Raw genomic sequence first — 7,035 nt, 5'->3', positions numbered from 1 at the left:
CTAGAACCCAACCGAACTGAACCGGTCAGTTAACGGAATATGTAATTTGGTTCGTTACTCGGATTATCCATATCCATAAATTCGGTTCTCGGTTTCTCGGTTCCCATTTTGTCCGGTCCCATTCTGAAACCGATCTCAACCCTAATTTTCTATGTCTATGAAATACTTTAATCTCCTCATATCCCTAGTTTCGTATGTCTGTGAAATACTTTAATTTCCTCATATAGTTTTTTATTTCTTCGAAATACTTTAACTTCCTTATATATTTTGTGAGTGTGATACTATGATGTGAGGGATCTGATTTTTCAAATTATATTTGTGGAAAATAAAGTGCTTAATTTAATGTCAATCCCTAAAATGGGAGCAATGGAGAACACCGCCAACAAAAGATGAAAATAATACAACAAAACTTATTAGGTGAAAATCCTAAAATCGAGAAGAAAAATAACACATTTTTATATTTGACATGATCAACCACCCTAGCTAGTTTCTGAAAATGTTATAATCAAGCGGTATTTTACAATCTTCATTTGTAAACAGATCGATTACGGAAGATTTTGCTAACATAGAAACTAACCATATATAAGAAACAACACATAGGATTTACCAGGACATGTATAGCAGAATAAATAGATACTAGTAGCCGTTTCCAAAAAAAAAAAAAAAAAAAAAAATCTAGATATCAGTAACTGGTAACAGAGAAAGAGCATGGACATGGAGGTTCTGCCACCTCAATTCCTCCTTCAAGCATTTGGATGACCTTCCTCATGGTTGGCCTCAAGGATGAGTTCTCTTGTACACACCACAGGCCAACCATCACAAAAGTTGCAAGTTTCTTGTAGTCATCCAATGCCTCCAGATCGTTGTCAACAAATGTATCCAGTCGACCTTCTTCATAGCAATCCCATGCAAGATCAGTTAAAACCGCCACCCCTTTCTCATCACTCTCATAAACCAAGCTTTTTCGGCATGAAATGATCTCTAGCAGCAACACACCAAAGCTATACACATCAACCTTCACTGTGACAGGCGTGTGCCTAAACCATTCAGGAGCAACATATCCTTTCGTTCCTCTAATTCCAGTGTTTGTTTGACTTTGATTCATCATCAAAAGCTTTGCCAATCCAAAGTCAGAAATTTTGGCATTGTAGTAGTCATCAAGAAGTATATATTGAGGCTTTATGTCACAGTGAATGATTTGGATGCTACACTCTTCATGAAGGTATGCGAGTCCCTTAGCAATCCCAACAGCAATATAACTCCTCTGTCTCCATGTAGGTCTTGCATCCCCGAAAATAAACATCGCCAAAGTGCCATTGCTCATGTACTCATAAACCAATAACCGCTGATCACCTTCATCACAATACCCAAGAAGCTGCACCAAATTTTTATGATGAGTTTTTGCAATGCTGTCAACCTCGGCTTTGAATTCCTTTTCACCATCTCGAACCACTGTATTCAACTTCTTCACGGCCACTGTCCTTTTTCCTATCACACCTTTATAGACTGTCCCAAAAGCCCCTTTCCCCAATTCGTCTTTGAATCCATCTGTAGCTTCAACTAGCTCGTGATATGTAAACCGAGGCAGATTGGTTTCAGCATCTTGACTAATTGAATATGTGTTTCTCGGCTTCTTCTTGTAGATTACAAAGAAACCCATACCAATCAACACAAAGATTACAAACACAGAAGTGGCTAAGAGAACCGATCCGACAACTATCAGACTTCTTCGATCTTTTTTTTCTCCAGGGAGCCGAAAAGGGTTTTGACGAGGAGGGCTTTGAAGCGGAATATCACCAATCCGGTATTTCACGAACGGCTTCACACCTGGAGTCATTCTCCCATTAGAGAGTGGAAACCTCTTCTTCCAACATTGGTTGTTGCTGTATGTTGCGACAGCACAGAAACAATCTTCCAAGCAGGAACTTTTGCAGGTGTCTTCATTACTTGGGTCCATGTGCTCATAGTCTGATTCTGGCCAATCAATATTATCGAGCTCGATGAAATCAATATTATTGGACTCAACTTGATCACATTTTGGAGTGAAATCAGGCTTGCAATCACCACTGGGATTATTTGGATCAAGCAATGAGAACCCCTGTGGGCATTCACATTTTCTGCGGTTACCATCAAGGCTGCAAACATTGTTATACCCACAAGCACCGCTATCCATCCTCATACTGATATTACATATGTTTTCTGGCATAGACAATATTACTTCCCAGCTTGTATTGCCAGTTGCATTCTTGGGGTGGTAGTATTGACGAAAAACCCCATCATAATCTAGAGTAGCTCTATGATAATAATCTCCAGAAGGAACTGTGTCTCTTTGAGAAAGACCAAATCTTTCTCCACTTCTTTTCAGTATATAAATGTATCCCATTGCATCATAAATCACTTTTTCACCGATATTTGTGGAATTGGTCGCATCAGCTGTGCCACTGGAATCATAAGCACCATAAGCATTACCTGAAAGTATATCTCGACTGCTAAGAACAAGATTTCCATCTTGTTGGAAACGTAACTGGAAGCGTCCACCAGAGAAGTTTGTTGCACTAATTGTTGAATTCATCCCTCCACCTATCTCCATAACCTGAGTAGGCAACAAGGTGTTTGATGGAAAATCAAAACTACCCCATAACTTGCGAGAATTGCTACCAAAAACCACGAAGTTACCTGTATCATTCATAAAACCTGATGAACAGCGGAAATAGACCCAGATCTCCATACCTCTGTGCCCTGAGGATCACTGAGTACGAGCCCACTCCCACCAGTTAACTCAACTTTGGATCCTGTAGGCACCATAAGACCTTCTTTGGGATACCAGATGATCGTCTTGTCAGGTATCTTGTCATACCATATGGATAACAAAAAATTATCGATCCCTTGAACTTGTTGGAACCCAAAGGCAAATTCACCGGAAGATGAAAGCCATGGTGTGACATTGGGCGCAGCAGTGAGTAATGCACCAAGAGATACAGAACCGTCATTATGTTGCGCAGTTATCAAACGTAGGAAAATAGTTAGAAAGACTAGATGCAATTGGGCTGGAGCCATATGAAATTGGTGGAATGGATAACAGTGACGAAATGAGGATTTAATGAATAGTAAGATCGTTGCTTTAAGGTTAACAGAAAGATTTTTTGAGTCTACAAATAATGCAACAAGTCTCTAGCTTGTGGGCAGAAAATAAAGATTGGTCTTTATGGTTCCTTTCCTTGTAATGACAATTGTAGACCATTTCCTTTTATTTTTCTTTGGTGTCGTGTCAATCAACGGAAACCCACATACACGGCAGGAGAAATAGAATCATCCAACTGGATAATTCCAATCGAAGAAGAATTGATTCCCTGCCACTTTTATTATATATATATATATATATATATATATATATATATATATATATATATATATATATATATATATATATTGGTATTTCATGCATGGGTGACTTTTTTTTGTTTTTTTAATAACTTTGTACAAATTTATGAGATCAGTAGTCACATTTCACTCGATATAACTGTATTTGTAGTTGGTTTTTAATTAAATGCTTTTAATATTATTTTAGAATTTTTTTTGTTTTAAATTAGCAAAAGTTTATTTTTAAAGAAAAAAAAATGTTATTTTATGTTTTATTTTATATTTTCTAATTTAATTAAATAAAAAATAGTGATGTGACAAGTGGATTGAGTGGGTTGGAAAATATAAAATTTTTATGTGTTGTGGATTGAGAAAGATCGAAGAAAGAGAAAAGAACCAAATGGCTTCTAACCCAGCGGTATCCAATGTTGTCTTCCCTCCTTGAGGTCGAGGGTTCAAATACTGCTGTGGACATAAGTGGAATAATTAAGAAGTAGTTTAGTATATTTGTCGTTTCAAAAAAAAAAAAAAAAGAGAGAGAGAGAAAGAGAAAAACTGAGTTAATTAAGTAGATTGGGAAGGAAAAACTCTCTATTCCTCAACAAAGGGAATATTGGCAGATAAAACCTGATGAACAGCGGAAATAGACCCAGATCTCCATACCTCTGTGCCCTGAGGATCACTGAGTACGAGCCCACTCCCACCAGTTAACTCAACTTTGGATCCTGTAGGCACCATAAGACCTTCTTTGGGATACCAGATGATCGTCTTGTCAGGTATCTTGTCATACCATATGGATAACAAAAAATTATCGATCCCTTGAACTTGTTGGAACCCAAAGGCAAATTCACCGGAAGATGAAAGCCATGGTGTGACATTGGGCGCAGCAGTGAGTAATGCACCAAGAGATACAGAACCGTCATTATGTTGCGCAGTTATCAAACGTAGGAAAATAGTTAGAAAGACTAGATGCAATTGGGCTGGAGCCATATGAAATTGGTGGAATGGATAACAGTGACGAAATGAGGATTTAATGAATAGTAAGATCGTTGCTTTAAGGTTAACAGAAAGATTTTTTGAGTCTACAAATAATGCAACAAGTCTCTAGCTTGTGGGCAGAAAATAAAGATTGGTCTTTATGGTTCCTTTCCTTGTAATGACAATTGTAGACCATTTCCTTTTATTTTTCTTTGGTGTCGTGTCAATCAACGGAAACCCACATACACGGCAGGAGAAATAGAATCATCCAACTGGATAATTCCAATCGAAGAAGAATTGATTCCCTGCCACTTTTATTATATATATATATATATATATATATATATATATATATATATATATATATATATATATATATATATATATATATATATTGGTATTTCATGCATGGGTGACTTTTTTTTGTTTTTTTAATAACTTTGTACAAATTTATGAGATCAGTAGTCACATTTCACTCGATATAACTGTATTTGTAGTTGGTTTTTAATTAAATGCTTTTAATATTATTTTAGAATTTTTTTTGTTTTAAATTAGCAAAAGTTTATTTTTAAAGAAAAAAAAATGTTATTTTATGTTTTATTTTATATTTTCTAATTTAATTAAATAAAAAATAGTGATGTGACAAGTGGATTGAGTGGGTTGGAAAATATAAAATTTTTATGTGTTGTGGATTGAGAAAGATCGAAGAAAGAGAAAAGAACCAAATGGCTTCTAACCCAGCGGTATCCAATGTTGTCTTCCCTCCTTGAGGTCGAGGGTTCAAATACTGCTGTGGACATAAGTGGAATAATTAAGAAGTAGTTTAGTATATTTGTCGTTTCAAAAAAAAAAAAAAAAGAGAGAGAGAGAAAGAGAAAAACTGAGTTAATTAAGTAGATTGGGAAGGAAAAACTCTCTATTCCTCAACAAAGGGAATATTGGCATATGCACATTACATTATTCCTTAATTTTTGTACTAATTTTTATAATTGTATTCAGGTATGGAAAATTTATAGAAATGGTCCACGTCTAAATAAAAAATTATAAAATGATCCTTAAGTATGACACAATTACGGAATGGTCCATATCTTAAAATTTATGTATGGTCCTTCAGTTTGACAAAGTTATAGAAATGATTTATCTGTAAGATAAAAATACATAAATGATCCATGTCTAATAGAAAACTATATGAATAGTCCTTATATGAAATAGAATTATGATAATGATCTATGGGTAAAATAAAGTTATAGAATTGGTTTTGTTTAATAGAAAAATTATAGAAATAGTCTATTTATAATAGCGATATTAAATAAATGGTCATTGTCTATGAAAACATTATAGTAATCCTACCGGTTTAATAGCAAAATTATAGAACTAGTCATTGTATAAGAGAAAGTTACAGAAATTGTGTCAAAAATATAAAACTAATAAACGTGACAAAACATGTAGGACATCCCCACTAGCCACTAGTTATTCAAATATAAGAGGTTCTACATGATAATCATCCGCCAAATTTGTTAGTGTTTTTTAAGTTTGTATAAAACAATAGTTATGTGTTTTCTTTTACATTATTTAGTTTACTTGTCCATACAATCTTGAAAATATCATAACTCCACTAGTTCGCATGTATGAAATTTTGAAAATAAAAAATATCATGAACTTGGAAAATTATGATCAAATAGAACATTTCCCTAAATAAAACTCATATTTTGTGAAATACTTGATTAGTTGTCATATTGGTGAAGGTTTTTGAAATATGTGTTTCAACTTTGTTGTAATTTTTCTTGAACAAACATTTATTTTGGGAATTTTTTTAATTAGTGTCATGAGCACTTCCCCTGGGCACCTTTATATTTGTTTCGCTAAGGACCAAGTCTTCCACTATCATACAAAGTACATAGATGTATGTTGGAATAATGGCATTCCATTCGGTTTAATATGAAGGAGAAAATGAACAATATTGTGATGCATGATAACGTGCTAGACATGATGACAAATTAAGTCGTTCCTAGAAAACAAATTTATGTATTGCTTGAATTACAGCCACCTCAAGAGTTGGATATACGAGAAGATTTGTATGTAGTTCAAGATAGAGATTACTTGTGTATGTGACCTAGATATAAGTCTATGAACTTAAAATGTATATATCAAAACATCCCTCGTTGAGCCAATATCGAAATAGAAATATTCACCATATTTAAAATAAAGTATCACCACTTAACCACTCTAAATCCCATAATTGATCAAAAACATTTACTCACCTATGTCAAAAAAAAATTTAAGGAATTATCATTCAGTATTATAGAACGGTCTATACAGTAATATTCTAACTATTTCCATGTGAAAAGTCTTATTCCCCAAGCTTCTCAAATTTCCTTGTCACCTTAGAATGATTTCTTCAATATTTACCTTGAATACATCTTAAAGTAGTATGCTAGGTTTGAAAGTTAAATAAATTACATATAGGTTAGACTTAACATAGGTATTATATTAAATTGGTTCAATATTGCCATATCACTATATTCAAATCACCATATATAAGATACTATAATTCTAAAAGTACCCCAAATAAGAATTTAGATATAATATTTTAAGAGAAATTAAATATCCGCCTATGTTTTATTCCAATCCATCCATCTACATATACCTATGTAAAATGATGACATGTGTCATATTTAATGAAAATAATAATATTTT

General features: G+C 33.9%; 1 pseudogene; it reads right to left on the bottom strand.

The window, feature by feature from the left end:
• Positions 1-327: 327 nt before the first annotated feature.
• On the bottom strand, positions 328-3,147 carry LOC145157685 (G-type lectin S-receptor-like serine/threonine-protein kinase LECRK3; annotated as a pseudogene).
• Positions 3,148-7,035: the final 3,888 nt, after the last annotated feature.

The sequence above is a fragment of the Lactuca virosa genome, chromosome 1 (assembly GCF_052849685.1).
Source record: "Lactuca virosa cultivar CGN04683 chromosome 1, Lactuca_virosa_CGN04683_v6, whole genome shotgun sequence".
NCBI lineage: Eukaryota > Viridiplantae > Streptophyta > Magnoliopsida > Asterales > Asteraceae > Lactuca > Lactuca virosa.
This window is presented reverse-complemented; position numbering and strand designations above follow the sequence as displayed.